Below are 21523 nucleotides of genomic sequence, written 5' to 3' on the forward strand. Positions count from 1 at the left end.
TCCTGCTTTAAATGCAAATAAAATATTTTACCTTAAATCCCTTCATTTAGCTAATGCATGTTAGCCCAGATTTATTTAAGAGCAGGCATACGGCCACTTACTGAGCTCATCTCAAAAGAGATAACTGCTTAGATCTTAGTTGTCTGCTTGAATCTTTAAAGTCTACCTGTGTGGTTCTCCATGGAGTCTGGGAAGAAAGCTGAAAGAATAGTGTCTCGGACTCAGTAATGTTTCTGCCTCAGATTTCCTGAGAGCCCTGATGCCAGTGGGAAAAATGCAGATTCATACTTCTCCAGATTATGTACTACCCTTAAAAATTCAATTCAATTCTCTCTTGAATGGATTTCTTAGCTTCCTGTATTATTTTCTATTTAAAGGCATGCAACTTCAAAAGTGGCCAAAGGCATCTGTTGCCTCACCTCTCCTTTCTACCTGTGCTCTTAAAAAATTTCTTTTTGCGGATGTCTTAAAGGCAGGATAGAATATATAGTGTTGGGGCTCTGTAGCACAAGCACAGAAAAAATTAGAAAGCAGAACACTGGAAGAAAAAGAAAGAAGAAAGTGGGTTTAGGAAATGCTGAGGCTCCACCATGATTCCTGGAAGAACACTGAGGAAGATGTAGTAAGGGCAGTTAAATCTACAAATGCAAACTGGCATTGCTGAGGTAAATTCAGGGGCACTACACTGATTTGCACCATCAAGGACTGAGAACTGTTACTAGGGAGGAATGTGTAACAGCCCTGTGAGGCACAGATTTTACTTTCTGTGGAGAATATTGTTCCAGTCCCTCCCACAGTTTGTCAGTGACTGCTCCCTGGTGAGAACATGAAGAAATTGTCAGGTCTATTAACCTTAACAAATGTAAATATGAACCCAAAATGTGGAAAAAATGCTTGGATCTGAAACAAATTTCATTCTAACAGACTGTAGAGCTTAACAGTCACTTACACAGCCAACACAGCAACAGCAGCCACTGAGAAAGAAAATTGTTCGCCTCATTCTTTTCAGGTTGTCCTTCCTGCCTCTTTCTTGGTTTGGTGGCACCTCATGTAAACAGCTGCACTGAAGCAGATTGGAGACACTCGTGATTTATCACAAATAAATTACCTTGTGCATGCAGGCCTTTCTTGTCCAGTTAAGACTGTTGCTAACAATTTTTCTATACAGTTGCAAACAAATCTTACCCACCAATTCACTCACAAAGCTACTGCTGGAAAAAAGAAATATGCTCAGTTCTTGTAACATCTGACCAGAACTAGGAGCTGTGCCCCCTTATTCTGTTCCCTGAAGGAATGGCATGTCCCATATCCTGTTCCACAGGGAAAGAGGTTGCCTTAGTCAGGTAGTTCATGAACATGGGGAACTGTCCGCATTGCATCTCCACCTGTGCCTCTGCTATCCTCCTCCACATCAGCAGCATCTCAGCAATTTCAGTGCCAACCTGAAGTCCCATGTTAAACTGCTGGGGAGAGCGGACTGAGTTAATCTGAAGGACCGGGCACTTGTGCTGCTGTGGTGTGCCCACCTGTCAGCTCCATTAGAGTGGTAATGCCCTCCAGCCAAGGGTATGGAGAGTGGAATCAGCCCACCAAAGTGTGTCTGTCAAACCCCTCCAAGTGCTGGGGCTGTGGCTGAGAATGGGGAGTCCAAACCTGGAGACAGGAGATGCTGAAAGCAGTGTAGGGGAGAGAGATTCAAATTTTATCTTTCCCTTGGCCTGATCATCAGTTAGCTGTGAAGATGGGTTTCAGCCTCCAAGATCTCACTGATGGCTCAGGCATCAGTACTGGGCATTCAGGCACTGGCAAGAGCACTGCTTTCTCATACTGCAGGACAGCAAGAGAAAACAAGATTCCCTTTGCTTAACAACCAAGAGTACTAAGATACTTGCCCAGATATCAGACTTTGAACTTCTGAGTAATAAAAAAAAAAAAAGATAATTCGGAAATATTAGGAGAGTTGCCTTTATATGGAAGAATATTTATTAATATTTTCTGTACTATAGTGACACAAATCTCCTCAATAGGACAAAAGAAAAAAATGCAATTAGATTTGACAGAATAACTTTAAAGTATACATTAGGGTCCTCTAGCTCCATTTGCATTTGGATCCAAAAAACTCTGGCATTGAAAAGAAGGCATTTAAACTTCAGTGGAGATTTGCTTTCATTTTTGAGCTTTCTTCTCTTTTTCATTTTCCAGGTCAGAGGTAAAATGGATAACCCTTCATTTTATTTAGCATGAAATGAATTATAAGGAAGTGGGACCTCTAAGAATAAAATGTCTTCAGTCTGTATGTTCATGTAAGTGTAAAATGTACTGCCAGGCAGAGTGCTTCTCCAATTTTGCTACAGATTTGTAGCAATAAAAACGTGGACTCTGAGGAGAAGTGAGCCATGAGCTGTGTGACTTGAACAGTTACATAAACATACACAAAAAAAAGTGCAAATATTCAAGACAGTTCTCTATTAATAGAAAAATAATACAGCACCCAGAAATGAATAAAAAGGCAGTAAATGACAGATAGGATGACATACTTGATAAAAGCAAATCTAGACCGACTTCCATTTAAGAACTAGTAAAGGCTCCCAGTAGTTGCAACTAAAGCAGGGGAAGGGAGACAGGAACAAATGAGCAAAGGAAGAAGGGATCATACACATCGCAACGTACTTGGCTAAAATACAGTGCTGGAATGAATGAGAACTGATACCAAGATGATAATTGACAATACAGAGATACAGAGAACATTCCATCAGTGTTTGGTAGAAGGGAAAACTAGTGCCTGAGTCGTTCAGAAAGCAATGACAGTCTGTTCATAATACTCACATCTGTCACACCACTCTCTGTTGTAATTACACTCCCCTTGATGGGAAAGGAGAAGATTATGTACATCCCCAGGGAAGGAGGTACTCATATGAATCTGCAGGCAACATTCAAAGAACAATCCACTCAGAACTTGCCTAATTCAAGAAGCAATAGAGCATACAGTGCCAATGAGCCACATTCCATACATAATAAAGCTAAACAAAAAGGAAAGACATACTCAACACTGAGCAGACCTTTGATAACGAAGTAAAGGAAAAGAGCTATAAACTGGAGGAAAATACCCAGCTAATACCTATATAACTCCTTCTGCGCTGCGTGAAGGTAATCAAGGCTGGGTATTAAGGACAGAATAGAATAAAAGATCTGAAAAAGAAGTATTACTTGTTGAATATCTAGCAGGAAGAAAAAAGAAAAAGAAAACAAAACAAAACAACAAAACAACCATAAGCCTCTAACTTTCATTTGAAAAGAACCTATCAGAAAATGTCTATCCACCACGGAGTAAAAAAAAAAAAAAAATTTAACAGTCAAACCCATATCTTCAGATTCACATATTTGTGAATATTTCTTGCTATTCACTTTGCTTTGAGGCAACTGAAAAGCTATAGTACTTTCAATTTAAACTTGGTACTCAATGATTATATTCTAGGCTGTCCATGTAGCTCAGCCTTGGAAAAAAGATATGGAAAATCAATAGGATTCTATGCTAATGATGAATCCGTAACAGCTCAGAGTAGCTTGCGCTCTTCCACTGATAACATCAGTGTAATGGCAGTGCCCAGGAAATTACAAAGATTTGAACCTTTGCAAGATAATGATCACATTGACTCCTGTTTAGGGAAAAAAAAAAAAGGATTAAGGACACTTGATTTTAGCAGTATAAGTAAAATGGCACATTGCAGAAGCTCTATGTAAAAATAATAAAAAAAAATAGGGGTAATGAAATTGGAAACAAATATTACTTCTAGACTAAAACCTTGGTATAGACTTTGGGGGGGGGGTTGTGAATCACTCCCCTGAGACTTCCCCTACCCCCTCCAACTTCCCTCATAGATCTTGTAATGACATTTGCAAAAAACAGTTTAGAGGTGCAGCTACATGGTGTTGTTCACATTTTACTGTTTCAAGAAGACAACCAGACACCACCACCTTTGCTGTTACAGCTTTGCTACCTGTCTACGGGAGCATAAAAAATATCACACACCAGAACTGCCAACACAGCTTCCCAAACCAGACAGGAGAGCTATGTGGGTGCAAGGGCAAGGCTGGTAATTAGTATTTTTCCCCTAGGTGCAGGTGATGTGACCAACTCGGCAGGGTGTGGTAAAGTCATGAGTTAAGACCTTAAAATAAGGCACATTTTGTTCCCAGTGGTAAAGCACTAAGCCTTATCCTATGCACCAGGTGAACATGTAGTGTGCTTGTCAGATCCTTATGCCTTGAAAAATTAGGGAATTGGCAAGCAGTGGGTATACGCAGATAGGCACCTGCCACAGGTGCCTTCACTATTGTAGTTGCACAAGTACCAGTCCAACATTTTACAGCATTGTTTTTAATTTTCATTTCAGATCCCCATCATCCCATGTGGAAAGCGTTCCTTATAATTAAAGAGTACTCCAGCTGTTTTCATGTTGCAGCTTTGTGGATTTGATATGGTTTATGCATATCGCAGCTGAATTAATGTACACTTAAGCTAATACGGGATCTCTTGTGTAAAGCATCATAGAGAAGCTCATACATCCTCTTCTCACCCTTGGACTGTAGTCTATTTATATCCCACAGCCTATTTGTTTTAGATATACCTGCTCAGGAGCTTTACTTCTCTCAGGCTTCCATTTGCACTGTGGCCTTTGTTGCTCCTCTTCCCTTTAGCTTGCAAAAGCAAGTTGTGGCATCATTTGTATTTTGTGTTCTGTCTGTAAGATCTGTGGCAGTGTACCATGTTTAGAGAGTTTGAGGCCAGAGGGGATCTTCAGCTCATCAGCTACTGCCCTTCGAACTCTCTTTCGATTAACTTGTCGTTGGCAAAAAAAGACACATCTTCAGAGAACATGCCTGCTTTGGAAGTCATTGAAAGATGGAGAATCTATCACTTCACCAGATAGTTTGTTTCAATCACTCCTACCAGAACAACCTGTGACTTGTTTTTAGTTTGAATTTTCTGTTCTTTAACTTCATGGTTCTTTCTGTGCCCTTGCTTGCTGTATTAGATAGATGATTCACTCACAGTATTTCCTCCCTAGTATATGAGTATTCTGTAACCGAGGAGTTTTTTTTCTTATAGATTCATTCTGTAGTGCTCAGCACCAAATGCATGATCAGCCGCTGTATTGCTCCTTGGAGAGAAACAAGTTAGATCACTTCTAACTTCTTTTATTCATACAATTAAACATGTTTACTAGCAAAAGAAAAATCAGTAAATTGCTCGCTGGTTAACTATCTTTCTTGACTGCTTTTTAGAGTTTCACTGACCTTTCACAGTGTGCTGCTACCTGGAACAATACACCATTAGTTAATACAAGAATTAACTAACAGACATTAACATTGAATAATGCTAAAGTACTCATAATTCCAGCTACCATCAAAGAGAAGTCTGGACTGCTGTTACCCACACTGGTACAGATACCTTCTTTCAGAAAAGTTTAAATAGATGGTTCCATGCTGCAGGGCATTTTCATTACTTACACTGAGTGACATGCTCACTATGGTGGCTTAGTCTAAAAAATATTTTGTTTAAAGCACAACTGTGCACCTTCAGCAATGAAGCATTTCAGAGTTAGCAAATGGGTGGAAACATGCTTTCCCTGAAACCACCTATGTGACCCTCTCAGATTTCCCTGTGAAAGCCAACAAACAGATACAGCTTCAGAGCCATTTTCATTTGCCTTTTAAAGTCCAAAGATGTAGCAATCTGCATGGTCCGGCCAAAGCTGAGGGTGCTGGGAATGCCAGCTGTTTTCTCTATCACCAGAGCTCCAGGGACACCGATCTATGCTGAATCTTTTCTGTCAAGTCCACCCTCACCCTTGCTGGGTGTGCAAGTCTCGCTCTGGAGGGCAAGGCTGTCCTTCCCTCAGAGAATATGTGGATTTTTTTTCAACCAGCTTCATTTCACTGGTCCTGCTTACAAGGCAGGTCACTACCCACAGTTACATCAAGAAAATGGAGAGGGCAAAGAACTGAAAATGCGAATGTGGGAGCTGGTGGGAGTTCCTTTAAAAGAATAGTAAAAAGTTGTGTTAGGCAACACTCAGGTGTCTACGCAAAGTGCTTAGGTTTATCAGCTGTACTATGTGTCGCTTTAACATCTGAAGAGCTTAAATTCACTACAAGTTTAATCTAGTTTATTCTATGAAAAACACTGTTTCACAGCATATCATCTAGTTTTCTTCAAATGAACATTTGATGCCTTCATCATAAAATTCATTCCCATAAAATTCAATTTTTTTCACTTAAAATGGAATTTATAATTTTTAATTCTTTTCAGTCAATCCATTAAAATCTTTTTGTGTACAACTAAAACTAACCTATTTGTTAAGAGAGTTGATACTCAGCATTTTTTTGTAAAATATCCAAATTTTTTCACAAAAGGAAAATATTATTTTTAGTCCTGCATTTGAGGTTGGATTGTAAAAAATGAATTTCAGAGATATGAAAGAACTATGAGGGGAAGGCAGAATGCTATTCTATTCCAGAATACAGGTTTCCAGATGTGGCACTGAGGTGACCACACGTTGTTCTGTTTGCTAGCAGTTTGCACCCAGATTTTAACTTGGTCCTTCAGCAATGTTTAGTATTTCCTAAACATAATTTTGGAAAAAATTTTCTGTATTTTATCAACTACAGCATTACAAACTTTCATTGTTCTACTTCTAAGACATAAAAGTCATCATTGTGAAGGAAGATTGAAGAATGAAGTATCAGTTATTCAAAAAGTCTTTTCATCATCCCTGTCTTAGCCAAATATGTAAATTAAGTCTAAAATACAACAACTTCTAATATAAGACAAACATTTTCAGACTCCTTAATTTGGGTTTTGGAGATAGCCACCTCTCAGAGAAAATCCTCAATATTTCTGTGCACTGAAGGTTGACAAAATGAAAACTGCCCTGTAATTATAAAAGGCATTTAGCAAAAACAGAATAATTTAAATGTTCATTGTATACATTCAAGGCCATATAATGAGTCGTATACAGCTTCCCATTTTGTATTATGCAGTATATGGATCAGGAGATTACTTGGAATAATTGGAATTAATTTTCAAACTATATTAACATGTAGATAGTTTTATCTCCCTAAATTAGTATTTGCACGATCTGTTTTTCAACACTTTTTTCAAATTTTTCAATTTTTTTGCAGTATTTTCTAGCTAAATATTTTTTATATCTCCCAATATTCCTGATGCAATTTCATGCTGCCTTCAAAATAAGCAACAAAATAGAAGCGACTAATGGACTATACATCTGCTCATAAGGTTAGGAACAACTATTGGAACATTTTAGTATCTCTGTATATTGGGATATCAGTGGCCTTTTCAATTAAGACAAAAAAACTTTTGCACTTACCAATAACAGTCTAGTTCTAAGTGGACCTTGGAAAAAATTATTCACATTGCTATCTCAATGAAGTGACCTGGCATTCTGCAGTTCATTACTTCTGAAGTCACTTCATCACTTTCTGCACTCATACTTTTTAGCAATAGGAAAGTTGTTCTCTTAAACTATGCTACACTTATGCTTATTATGGATTCCACTTTCATACTGTCTAATAGTCTGTTGTGAATAACTGAGGTTCTTTGCATAAACTGCATATGGCCTTATAACAATTAGTGCTACCTTTACTGATCCTGCAAAATTATTTTCCAATCATTAGGGAAATTGCAAAGCTCTTTCTACTTAGGGAGTGTATTGTGATTTACTGAAGAAATTACTACTGCCATTGTGCCAAAATTAAAATTTCTGTAAGGATGTAGCTCAACCAATGAAAAATGTTATGGTAATTAAACTCAGACTTAATATGCCTGGTCTGTACCAAGACAGACATTAGATATGTATTCTACACAATTATTATTTAGTTATAATAAATATATGTGATAAAATACTCTTTACTGTCTGAGAGCTTGAATACACAGGCTAATCCTAAGAGTAATTCCTCAAGGTAAATTTCAACTATACTGAAAATACATATCATACTTTCTTTTTTTGTTAGGGTTAAAATTCTCTTCATATAAAATGAATAAAGAAATAAAGGATTCTGCAGTTTAAAAAGCTCTACACCAATGTAAAAATGTTATTTTGATGGAGGCCACTGATCAGAGCTATGTAGGGAGAAAAGAAGTTTCATCAAAGGAAGGTTTGACTCAGTTGTTCAGAAGTTCCCCTGCGTCAGAGTCCTCTGCGACCCCTGGAGAAGAGTTTGCAGTGAAGTTTGCAAGGAGCCCTGCCATGATACCTGCCTGGAAAGTTCCAAGATCTGTGTGGAGAATCTGTGTTTCACAGCCCTCTTACAGTTGGTACTAAAATTCAGCAATAAAATACCCTTATATCTGTTTGTGTCTAGTATTTCATTTTTACTTTATAATTACCAGCACTTCAAAAAAACGGCTCTTTTTCCTCTTGTGAATTGATCTTCATCTGGGTTACAAGTAGAAGAAACAGCAGAAGTTATTTATGCAGCGCCATAGCTGTGATTTTATTTCTAGGTGGCCTTGGGAAAAAATTAAAAAAAAAAAAAAAAAAAGGCTTTGTCAATAGGTTTCGTTAAAAGACCTGATTCTTTGCAGGCTGAATACTACAGTCCAAAAAAGGCTTTATTGATGAGTAAATTCCTTCGTGTAGTTCTGCAGAGGCTTGATATATTGGGATTAAGGCTTCTGCTTATACCTGTAACAGCAGACCAAAATAGAAGATGGTCTTTTAATCCAAGGGAAGAGCCTTGGGAACACCACTTGGCACTATATTTATCTCTTTTGTTCAGGATTTCCTTTTCCTCATCTTTCCTAGCTCCTTACTCCAATAACAAGGAGGCTTTGATAAAAGAACTCTTTCTCAAATATAGCTCTAATTATTAGCACCATTCCCCTATTATGTCACTTTTCTGGAGTTGCACTCTGAAGTATCACATGCAAAATACCTCTTTTGCTTCCCCGGGGACATCCGGAATTCAGGATGTTTAGGCATGTTCTTGAATTAGTATGTTTTTTTCTGCTTAAAATGGTCTTCCTGGAGGTCAGAACCATTCAAAGATTATTTCAAGATACAACATTCCCACAATGTTTCATAAAGCATATATCATAAAACGCATTCATCACATGCATACCTTACCCAATGCATAATCCTTTGTTCTCCCTGAGCACTCTCTGGAGACATTGAGTATTAGAAATGCAGACGACCAAGCACTTTGTCAAAACAATCTTTCCTCTCTCTTTTACCTTCCTAAGAAGTTCATGACATCATGGAGACTAAAACTTGACAGTGTAAAATGAAAATTTTTTTTCCATGTAGGAAATACAACATTCTGTGGGACTTGGTGAATCATCTGTTACTCTGTTTTTGTTGCTTTTTATTTCTTTTTGAAGAATAAACATTTTTCTACCACACATAAGGAATTTATATTGGATGTGTTTTCTTCTCAAAGCTGAGATATGCTTCCCTCAAGAGGATTTCCTTTGAGTAATTGCCTAACTAGTGTTCACTGAGCTGTAATTACTCCAAATGAAACCAATTGTCATCATTCCTTACAGTGCAAACTGCACACACACTCCAAAAAGCATTCCCATTAGTCATATCTTCAGCACAACCTGCATATTTTTCCTGCTGAAAACAGATATTGATCTGACACAGTGCTGAGATGATATGATGTATAACTGATTGTACATTTCTGTACAGTATTGAATTAGACTAATGCACCTAGGTTTTCAATCGAATTACCTCTGCTCAGCTGATGGAAAGAGTTGTACCCTGTGCAATTGCCTTGGCAATTGCCAATATCACTTTATAATAATCTACTTAAAAATGAAAGAGTCCTAGTGAAACAGGAACTTAGAGTTTCTTCCAGAACTTTTCTAACGTCGCTTGTACTTTTAAAGGAACATAGGATTTTTCTGAACTGGCAAATAAATATTTGAACCCCACTCATGAAAAATCACAGAAGAAAGCAGCCAACATTTCCATGATCTTTGAAAGATTGTTTGTATCACACTGGCTATCTATCATCGTTCCACGAATGCACTCTGGTATGATTTGGTCTCGGCAATATGTGATGATAAATACTTGAATTGTGCAGCTGGCCCTGGATCTAAACCCAAGATTTCCCCCAGTGTAAGATGAGCAGGAGACAGAAAGTACAGATAGTCTTTGGTCATGAATAGATTGATTTTCAAGAAGTAAAGAATTGCCCAAACTACACAGAATATTTTTTTGTTTTCTGTTATCCACTACTTCTCATGGACATCTAACTCCCATCACTAGTTCTAGTTGCTCTCCTAATTCTTGGCAAAAGCACAATAACAGATCTTGAAGCACGTGAGGGAAAACAGGTTCACTTGAGAGTCTTTTGGGTCTGTGAATGATCAGGATATAAAAAAGTGCTCAGATTCAGTGAGTGAGGTGACTGCCAAGAAGCTAAACAGCACCTTAGAATCAACACACAAAACAGAAAAAATAGGCACAATTCCCGTGCTCAGACTCCTTTTTGTGGGAGACCTCGTTACAAAATCTGTGTGATACTAAATTGACTGTAAAATAGATGAGGTTATTTTTGTCCTTGAGAAAATGGACAAGAGTAGCAAATTGTCAGGTTAAAGATGTCGTTCGCCCAATAGCTCTGAAAGAGCTCCACAATGAAGTAGTTTATTTACTAAAAGGGGTGGATAACATGCTTAAAACTTCACACACCTGAGCATTTGAAGACATCAGATATGATACTAAATGAACAAAAAAAAAAACTGTTTCAGGGAGAACCATGGAAGTGCAAATATGGCATTCTAATACCTGTCCTTGTCTTCAACAGCATGCTAATATCACAAAGACCAGACACCTGGATAAGTATGATCTCTTAGGGAAGAGTACTCATGGGCTTTTTAAAGAGTATGCCTTATCTTGCAGGCTCAGTGTAGTTCTTTGAAGAAGTCAGCAAGGAGCTGAATAAGGGTGAACTGGCTGGAGGGGTGCATTTGTACTTTGAAAGCACCTTCAGCAAATTTCTTCTCATTTATTTTCCTTAGCACTTCTAAAAACATTAAAAAAATAAGAGAGGAGGAGTGAACAACCATGACAGTAGGTAGAAAGCAGTGAAGGTCTACAGTGATGTGTGCAGGAGCCTGTTCTAGTTAGAATATTGATAAATGAACCGTCTGTGAAGAACTGCACAACTTACAAGACTGAGTGTCTGGGCAGAATCACAACAGCTGAGAGCTTTCAATACAGATAAACATAAAAGGATGAGCGCTGGACAAAAGTACTTCTAATGTCTTAAATTGTAGGTTCTGAGCCCAGCACTAATAGTCAGAAGTGAGATCATTCCATGAATACATCAGTGTATTGCTCAGTAGCAGTCAGGGGGAAATATAAGCTAATATAATATAAGCTAATATAATATAAGGGGAATTAGTAAGAAAAATAAAGCACAATAGACAATATTACCATACCACTGTATGGATCCATGGTTTGCCTACACTTTAAAAAATATGCAGTTTTAATCTCCCTGTGTCAGAAAACTTATATTAGAATTAGAAAAGATCCAAAGAAAAGTAAGAAAGATGATCTGAAACAGTAAACATCTTCATATAAAAAGCAACTGAGGCAGGCTATGACTTCTGAGTTCAGAAAAATTATCCCAAAAAAATGATGATTGGCTCAACAATGGTAACAGGAAGCAACTGGAACAGTGTTTTCTACTTCAAGAACTGTAGATCTTCAAATGATCTGGTGAGAGCCAGATTCAGAACAAATAACAAAGGAAATGGTTCTTTGTGCAAGTTGAAATACTTGCCAAAGGATGCCGTGGAATTATGGAGCATTTATGTGATCTCCTTTTGTTCAGCAATTACCTAGCAAGTGAGAATGTGAACTGGGATCAGGACAATTCTGTGGATCCATATGTCCAGACCTGCTTTCTGATGATTATGGATTTGCTGGGTTGATTAGGACCTGGCAAAAGGAAACACAAAGCAATCACAAAATGACTACCAAGAAAGAAATAATGCTGCAGACAAATCACGTACAGTACATTATTTTTATTTTTATTTAATGTCCTGAGTGTTTTCTGAAGAGGCAGGAGTCCTATTGTCACACCTGGCTCTCAGAGGCACTAAGACAATCAGTAAGAGAGGTCTGTGTGTCAGGGCAGGAACCTGCAGGCTGGAAGCCACTGATGATGTGTTCCAGGTGATTTTAAGGGGTGGAGTAAGAAGTTCAGGGCCCTGGAGAATTGGTATAACAGATGGCCCTGCTGTGCACTGTAAATCAGGGAAAACAGCTTGCAGTTAACGAGAACTGTTGCAGGGCTTGTCAATATACTCTGGTTTGCTGATTATCAGAAAGGTACAAAACCTCTGGGTCAGATTCCTAGTGGATGTAAATCCCAGCCAATTAAAGTTACAGTTTTAAAGTTTCAGAATCAGGTAAAAACATACATCCTATGAAAAAGGGAAAAGCAATCACCAAACCTGGTCAAAACGGACAATTCCCCCTCTACCTCTCCTGACTACCATGTATGACTGCTCCAGCTTCAGAGCCAGAAAAGCCCCATCCAGTGAAACAGTCATTGGCTACATGGTAATCTGCTCTACTGTCTTGCACCCATCATTTGCACCAAAAAAGACCTATAAATGACCTTTATGTCATCACATTAAGGAACTCGGGCCTCATCTAAAACCACTTAAAGTCAGTGCAGACTGTCATTGACTTCACCTGACATTGGAACAGACTCTGAGAATGTAAATCTACAGCCTGCTAGCAAACTAAATAAAGATCTGGGTTCAATTCCAGTTGGACATAGATAAATTTAATAGTACTGACATCAGTGAAGTTATACAGGTCTGCAAGCAGACCAGCCTACACTCTGTTTGTTACTGTTCAGTTGACTCCAGTAATTCACTGCATGAGGTAACACGTCAAAATGGCATTTGATAATGATTTTCACTATCAGTGAAGGCATGAAGCAGAAGATTAAATAGAAATCAAAGTTTCCAAGGGCTACTAATAATATTTTACAAATGGGAAAGAATACTTTGCACTGTTTATGCTGTGCACAGGGTTTCAAAAAATCGAAGCCAATAACTCCTTCAAGACAGCATGAAATCAAGCCATATCTAGAAAATGGTGCATTTATCAGGATTTCAAGAAAAATTGTTCTTGCTATTATCTCTGGGATAAGATTGACTGCGTGAGAATGACATAAAAATATTCTTGCTTCCAGTGTTTGATTGGCATAATCTGTCCACAACACCTACAGAATATGATATTGTGTTGCAGGAATGTGGCATCAGTGTTTTTTAGGAGGAAATATTTGGAACATCTTGAAATATGTCATTGTCATATATGTGTCTGTGTGTATGGTAGAAAATAAATTCTGCTGCTGGTCTCTTGAGCTATATTTTCTTGCACACAGAAGTACAAATTGGAGTCTTCATCATAGCATAGAGACATAGCCTTTTGTGGTATCTGGACTGGAGTAGACAAGGAAAAGTAAAACAGAAAGGAAAAGAAAATTTTAATAAGTATTTAGGTCATCTGAATAATTGTTCTGAAGGGAAGAAAACAAGACCTGCTGAGAAGTTTCTGTTCTAATCTTTTCCATTGCTATAGAACAAGTAGCACAAATTCACACAATTTGCCACTGAATTTTGGTTGGGCTTTTCATTGGTTTTTTTTGACTGACATTTTTTTTCCCCCTGTATCTCCTAAAGAAAATCCACTAGTGTTGTTCTTCGCAATGATTATATTAAACAAGCCATATTGATGGAAAGACAACCCACAAGAAAACCACTTGGAACTAACCAGTTCTTGCCCAACTCCTTCATTCCTGATCACACAATGATAACCTTGAATGGGTTCTGAAAAGAATTCAGGACCCGAAACATCCCATCCACTCCCGTGTTGTTATGCAAAGCAGGACCAGAAGCACAATCTAAGATGCAGAAAAAAAACCACTTAAACTCTGGTGGTTCACACAATTTCCAATACACAATTTCCAATAGTCCATCCCTTTCCAGTCAGTGGAAACTTGCAGGGCTGCACAGCACAGACATCTATGGACAAACACTGGGGTATTTTGCATAAACATTTTCAGTCATGTGGGGAATCAAACCTCTCAAATAGATGGTTGGTTACTGTCTGGATGGGAGTTTCCATTGCAAGCATTCTTGCAAGACTGGCTTCTACAAGATCAAGATTGGATACCACAATCTGTTCTAATGATTTCTTACAGTCCGGCTGGTCTGTGGTCCTACATGGTGAATACAGTACATCAGTGATCTATTCGTATTTATTATCTTAAAACTGTGCATAGAACATCTTCTAACTTTCATACTACATACAGAGTGTCCTACCTATAACCACAGAACTAGAGCATAATTTAGGTTGAAAGGGACCTATACAAGTCATCTAATCCAAACTCCTGCTGCACTCCCTTAATTAGTTCAGGCTGCTTAGGTAGTTATCTAGTCAAATCTTGAACATTTCCTAAGACACTTCTGCGTCTGCATTCTGCAGACTATTTAAATTTATCCATGTACAGTTTGGCCAGTTCCCTCACCTGCTGCAGGAACTAAGACTATAACTGGGACTGCCCAGGATTCCTCCCCGGGGAGTTCACCAACACTGAAGCACACAAATAGTGCCTATCACCTGGTCTAGGCACAACAGGAAATTATCTGAAATTCCCACCTAGACAGCTGTAGTAATCAGTCAGTTGCTTTGCTGCAAAACAAGTAAGCAATCAATCTATCGCATTGACTCAAGTCAGTTCATTGCCTCATCCACGCAGAGATCATCTGAAGACTTCCTGGATCAGACAGGGAGCTGAAGGCAAAATGCACTGGCTATGTGCACAGATACAGTGCTGGTACTCATCTACATCACAAACCCGAATTTAATAATTTTATCACAGATATAGTTTAAATTAAAGCTTGTCAAAAGTGCTTCATTCTTGGGTCTAACCAGGCCTACCACTTCACTGAATGTAATACTAACACACACATAATTATGAGGCAAGAGAAATTTTTCCTACTTCAGCACTTCCATTCATTCAACCATATGATACTGTCACATTTATAAAGCGTGATTCTATTTATATGTTCAAGTAGCTGTCATAGCAGCCTCAGCGTCAAATAGCTGCTCTGCTGGTGTGAGCAGATAGTTGTTAATGGGAAATGTTACAGAGCTCTTGTGGACTAACCCCATGCTAAGCAATATTGCTGCTTACTGTAGGAGTAAATTTAGAACAAATTTGCACCTCTAAAAACTGCCCCTAGACAAATGAATGTCTTTACCCCAGGGTGGTGCCCCCAGCAAATTATCTGGCTACATATGCTTTAACAATTCATTTTAGAGAAATCATTAGGAATGTATATCCATCTCAGACATACAGCTACCTTGCACTTTTCACCCTGGGTTAAACTAACTAATTAACTAACTAACTAACTAACTAAAATAACAGTTCTGACAGTACACCAGCATCATCCTTTGATTTTCCCTGAGGCATACTGGTAATTATTTTATCAACACAGGAAACTGAATGTGCAACCGAAATGGAAAACAAAATCACCTAAACTTATCTAGAGCAGATGTGTGTCCCATATTTCCATTCACATGTAAGCCTAACATACTAACACAGTACTTGCTGGTACTCCAAAAAACCCCATCATCTTTTCCACCAGCTTTCTGTTACTGAGCAGAATGTAGTGACGTGAGCTGTGCTTAGGCATTCTTTCTACACGCATCAGAGGAGGGACCATCTTCTGGATTAAAGGTTTTTTTTATTGTTGCTTTCTGTAACATGATGACTTTTCAAAAAAAAAATATATAGTTTAATTTTAGCCTTGATATTTTAGTGAAAAGCACTGCCTTCTGCAATCTTATAATTGACCTTGATTTGGGACATAACAGTGTTTACAATACTTATTGTTTGAAATGGGAAAAGTTTACCATCTCAAGATGCAATTAGGCTTTGGCTTACAGGGTCAGATCTCCTCTGTTCCATGCCTGCGTGTCCCATAGCCAAGAACTGCATTAATTTGAAAAAAATTACATTTGATTCTATATTTATGTCATATAAAGAGATAAAAATATTTTGTGTTTACACATAAGTTACATGTAACAAAAACAATTATTAAGTGTATTAATTTATAATAAAATTAATGATAATTAGAAATCCATAATTTTATTATTATAAAATTATTCCTTTATAGGCAAAACCATAACAAGATTTAGACTAAACCTATGAACTTACAGGTTCATCTGCAGTAAAATTTCCAGTGCTTCCTTTGACTGAGGGAAGGTTTTCTGCAGTTGCACAGGCAGGATGGCGTAGTGAGACAAGGGCTGAACATGGCAGCAATTCCAGTGGAAAAGTACCACTAACACCCTAGCCCAGTATGCATTTTCTTAGGTTACTGGGACACACAGAACACTGAGGTATGTTCCATACACACAGACCTGCCTCAGATCTGCTATCTGCTCCTTACAGACGTTGTCGTCCAGTTTCCTTCACTGTGAGCACAGTAATAGATTGTCCAGAAGTCACTGTGTCATTTGTAGCACTACCAAGCTTAATCCGTCTGTGGAGGCACCTGAAAGCATATTGGATATACACACAAAAGTACCTGTTATTAACAGTGGAACTTGAACACACTACGTCTTAGCACTCCTACTTCAGTTGAGAGAAGCAACATCAGCGACTACAGGTCTAGTAAAGGAAATTTATTCAGCCGAAGTTATCAGAAGAGCCCAGTCAAGGAGATTTGAGTCTTCAGGTAAAGAACCCACATCCTGACTTTATCTGGAGTTCCTTGCTGAGAGTGAAGCACTAGTTGGATGTGCCATGGGAGCCTTGGCACTGAGGATGTACCAAGCAGTCACCTATATTACCAGGATTTACTTGTCAAAGGGTCAGTGCTCCAGGATGTCAAATTACCATAGAAGAAGTGATTAACTGTACATATCTCCATCAGGAAGGGTTGGAGACTTTGGGGCAAATTGAGACATTATAAAACATTACTCATTAATTATACCACATGAGATTTTATCTCCAACAAGGGATTGCCATGTTGGCCAGTTTAGTGCAGATGTTTACCAGATCTTCGTTATCTGTTCTAGGCTCCTTTTGACTCCTTGGTCTTTCTTCACAGACTGATCTTATGAAGGCTTTTGGGCACCATCCTGTCTCTGTACCAAAACCTCTGTATATTGCTGGCTCATGGTCTGTATTGGCTCACCAATTCAAAGTGTGGCCCATTGCTACCTTTCAAGAAAATCAGAGAAATAGTTGGATCATCTAAAAGAAGTCTAAAGATGGAGGTATAATTTCCTGTTGCAACTCAGTGGGCAGCTCCCACCCATAATTAGTTGTCATTACCACAGCACAATTTAGTCCCCCTGAGAGAGACAGTGGCAGCTCATGGTGGCACAGATAAGATATCAACAGGGGCCCTAAGAAAAGAGATCACTCTGTGCCCATTAATGTCACAGATCATCTACCAGTGTTGCAACACGGCTTTATATTCTGACTGGAGTCCAGGCTTTGCTACAATTAGCATTTTAGCTTCAATTATGTGAGCCTGCAGCTAGACTTTATGAGTATCTGTAATTTAGCTGGGGAAGAAGTTTGATTTTGGCTGTCTTGTTCCTGATGTAACTTGACTCAGAGTGAATTTTATGCAGAATATTCCTTCTCTGGCTGATATGTTGTCTATTTCTAGCAGATCTGGAGTCAAGATCCTCTTTTACATCTCAGGAAATCTGTAATGGGTTTCCCTGCATGCACAGCTTGGGTGCTGGTTGTTTGAAGATGTCCAAAATATCCCAAAAAAGCCTTAAGTTTATGTCTCACTCGAGATGAGTTTCATAAGGGACTCAGCATAAAACAGGTCACCCCAAGCCTTTCAATGTACATACTCTGCTTAGGAAAAAGCAGAGCCCCACCAGACAAACAACTAGGAGAGCTGGGAGAAAGGCCTTGTTAAAACACGGGTTGGTGACTCAGACTTGAGCCAACTTCTTGGTTTCAATGTCAATTTAAGGGGCACGATCTGGGCAATTTTAATTAACATTTTTCTATGTTTTTATAGCAGGTGGGGTTAAGAACAATGACTTATAAAGCTGACTGTAGCACAGTAAGGGTAAGTTCACAGGTAGTTATGAGGTATTTAAACACTACAGTGGAAAAAGGCCATGGATGTGCCTGGTCAAACCTGTCAGTTCTTTGCTTTATGTTAATACATTAACCTTCCCTCAACAGGATAGAGGCCTAAAGGGCATCCTTTATTCTCAGACAAATTCCTTCTCTCTCCTTGAAGTAGCCTAGACATAGCTGAAGCAATTGAGGAACAAGCAGCTAAAAACTGTCAGAAAACTGAGAGCTGCTTAAGGTAAAATGAAAATGGTTATGGAGGTTTAGAAGGAAACATAGTAGCCCTCCTGGGCCTTCAGTTTAGCAGAGCATAACCATGACCAGCTCTTGTGATGACTGAGAGGGTAGGGGGAGAGCAACAGCTCTAGGATTTTTGTTCTTACATCAGGCAAGATAAAGAACATTACATTAACTCATAGCAATGTGGGAAAATGGAAGAGCAAAGATTGACTGCTTTTTTAAAGTGAGATATGAAATGAAACATACATCACCAGAACAATCTCTGACAGATAAGATCAGAGAAAAGAAGAGGTGCCCCAGCTAAACAGTATTCCTGGGAGTTTATATGTGGATAATTCACATTACTCTTTCACAGAACTATGATCTGATATTTAATATTTCTGTCAAATTTTGTTTTTTGCAGGATGTTTTTACTATCTCACATAAGAACCAAATTGTTTTGTAGCTTTAGGATGACAAACTCGAACTCTTCTTCAGGGTAATACTAAAAAATAAAGAGATAGAAAAAGACTTCAGTGATGCACAGGCCTTATGTGTTGTTTTGTTACAAGACATGTATCATCAACTTCCCACACATTTTTTATGCAGGAGATCTATGGGATGCTCAGCTTGGCGCTCCACAGTATGCCACCACCATCAAACAAATGACAGGAAATTGGCAGCATGCTATGGATTTGCTTTCTGCAACTGAATGGAAAACACTGTTCAGTACGGATCTCCTGCCCTTCCCTCTTCACCCACTCCTGCCATGTCTTTGGGTTTCCAAAGTAGCTCTAAAGTTGAAGAAAGCCTCAGTCCTTCATAGGCTTAGAATAAAGTTTGTCAATGTGTCACTTGGGAGCCATACAGCTCCTTCCTCCCCTCTTCCAACAACACTCCAGAGAACATTTTTTATTTTTTTCTTCATAAAGGGGAAATCTGGAAGAGAAAATACTGCATTAGGAATTTCAAGAAGAATTAATTAGAGTGGGTGGGATGTGATCACTCCATCTGTGTTTATGTTACAATTTCATCTGGAAACTAAGCAGTTCATTGCACATGCCACTATAAATGACAGCCTGTGCCCCAGGCTGTTCACCCCATAGACAATTAATAATTACAGCTAGCAGCACCAGTGCTCTCAAGTGGCCAGCTTTGAGTCACACCTAGCACTTCTACTGTAACTCCAGCCATACACCTTAAACTCTTAAATATTCCACAAGCTGCTAAGACAGCACTTGCCAATGTAGTTCTGGAAGGCCTTAAATTGTGCATCTTTCTTGCTTTAAATGGAGCTAATATAAGTCGGGAAGTGTGTTGCCAGAGCTGTATCCTCCTATCCCTTCATCTCCAAGTTTAACCCTGACTACACACAAGTCGAAGGCAGCTGGCTGACAAACTGCCCCAGCAGTAGCCTGCAACACCTTAAAGATAAAGGCATTGCCACGTAGTCTCATTGCACCTAAGGAGCTGCAAGGAACTTCAGTCAGAAGTTTGTCATACTGCTTTTGACAACCCTAGGCCGAACTGATTTCCTTGTGGATCAAGCTTAAAAATACACGGCATGGCTAGAGGTGACAGCAAAGGTACAGAATCAGTGTTTACTTGTATTATTTGCTGGACTGTATCTATACAGCCACAGAGAGTGGCCCTAGGCACACTCCAAGCTGAACAAGCATCTTGTCCACATGATTTACCTGGCAAAGCAAACCATTCCCAAAGGAGTGCTGCTTTTTCTTGCAAACCTTCCAAGATGATTCTGCCTGCTGTTGGGTTGGGCCTGGCACTGAGTTCTGTGGTAGTGTGGACACCCACCTCCGTGTCTGTGGTTTCAAGGCAGAATTGATAAGGCAATTTCCTTCCCCACAGTACCCTTTTCTTCTCCAAAGGCAGGTAACCTTCTCCAACCACAACTAACCCAGGGTGTATTTTAGCTGCCTAAGAGAAAACACAGAATCATAGGATGGTTGGGGCCGGAATGCTGTTTAACCTAGAGAAGAGAAGGCTCAGGTGGGGATCAAGGAGTATCTCGTTAATGTGTATAAATACCTGAAGGGAGAGTGAAAAATAGAGGGAGACAGGTTTTTTCCAGTGATATCCAGTGACAGGACAAGAGGCAATGGACACAGACAAAGCCACAAGAGGTTCTGTCTGAACATCAGGAATCACTTTTTTATTTTTTTACATCACTGAGAGTGATGGAGCACTTCATCAAGTTGTCCTGAGAGGTTATGAATCCTACATCCTTGGAACTATTCAGAAGCTGTCTGGACATGGTCCTGGTCAAACAGGTCTAGGTAGCCCTGCTTGAGAAGGGTTATTGGACCAGATGCTTTCCTGAGGTCCCTGGATATAATGTGTATGTGCATTGTTTTACCTCACAATAGCTTATTGGCAGGAAGGCATGTAATTTTCAGCAGAGCTAACTGGAAAAGGAAGTACAATTAAGCCTGCAAAAGATAGAAAAAATATAACCCTTATAGCAAACAGCTGCTCAAAACACTCAGAGTTATTACAGTGGATAAAACGTGTGAAAGAAGAAGCTTGAGGAAGGACAGATGTGATGCCTGGGTCTTAAGACATCACATCACATTTGCAGGGGGGCAAATCTTATCCCTACCAGATGGCTCTATGATTAGACAGCATTTCAGCACATTGAGATTTTCTGTCTATAGTCTGCAAGAAGTAGCTTCAGGTGAGTTTCAGCAGAGTAAATATGCACCATTGACTTTTATTCGGTTTTAATAGACTTTTGCAATACACTTTTTAAAATGCACTTCTACTTTATGACTGCTGCTTTCTCATTCCCTCCTCCTCAATCTCTTTCCTCCTAGATCTTTAATCGTGTAGAAGATCCACTGTGATGTATTTAACTTTCATATAATTTCCCCATTTAGCAATAATATCCCCAATTAACTACTGTTCTCATTAACTAATTTATTCATTTATAATCAAGGGCAATGGCTTTAACAGTTCCAATAATATGCCTTGTTAATAACGTCTTAATGAGGATTATCCTTATACTCTCTCAGAAGGTTCCCTTTTTCCCTAAAATGAGAAAAGGCGTATTAATGCAAAATAACCTTCTATCTCCTAGTTAAGTATTTTGTTGGCATGAAAAGAAAAT

This window comes from Lepidothrix coronata, unplaced genomic scaffold (genome assembly GCF_001604755.1).
Source record: "Lepidothrix coronata isolate B3197 unplaced genomic scaffold, Lepidothrix_coronata-1.0 Scaffold64, whole genome shotgun sequence".
NCBI classification, from domain to species: domain Eukaryota; kingdom Metazoa; phylum Chordata; class Aves; order Passeriformes; family Pipridae; genus Lepidothrix; species Lepidothrix coronata.